Here is a 556-nt window from a genome sequence, read left to right as displayed (position 1 = left end):
AGTTTTATTCAATACCATCAAACTCTTGTGCTAGATCATTACCTGTATGAATCCATAGTAGACATTTTCCAAAGAGCTATCATTAACTGTTGACGCGCAGGGATCATAGGGGAACCTTTTACTTTCCTAATTAAATCTTGATGAATAATTTCAAGGAGGTATTCAAATGTAGCCTTTGACATTCTATAAATAACGGGAAACTTGTATTAATATTAATAATTAAAATTTTCAAATCATATATGCTTAAAAATAAAATGCAACGCTAATAAACGATTACTAACCTAAAATGGCTTCTAAATTCGTAGTCCATATATCGACCAACAACGTGGGCGTAATTTGTAATACGCGGACGTAACTTTCGTTTCCTTTTCTCTCTCAAACTTGCTTCCCAATCTTCATCCGAACTCGATGAGCTTTCAGTAATACAATTTCTTCGACGCATTAATAACGTACTGTAAATCACAACAGCATCCATGTTTGATATTATTATCCACAAGGACCACAAGTCTGTTCCGTTACAGTTAAAGTCCGCGACGTTTATAAGTTAGTGGAACAA

This window comes from Wasmannia auropunctata, unplaced genomic scaffold (assembly GCF_000956235.1).
Source record: "Wasmannia auropunctata unplaced genomic scaffold, wasmannia.A_1.0 LD335736.1, whole genome shotgun sequence".
Lineage (NCBI taxonomy): Eukaryota > Metazoa > Arthropoda > Insecta > Hymenoptera > Formicidae > Wasmannia > Wasmannia auropunctata.
This window is presented reverse-complemented; position numbering follows the sequence as displayed.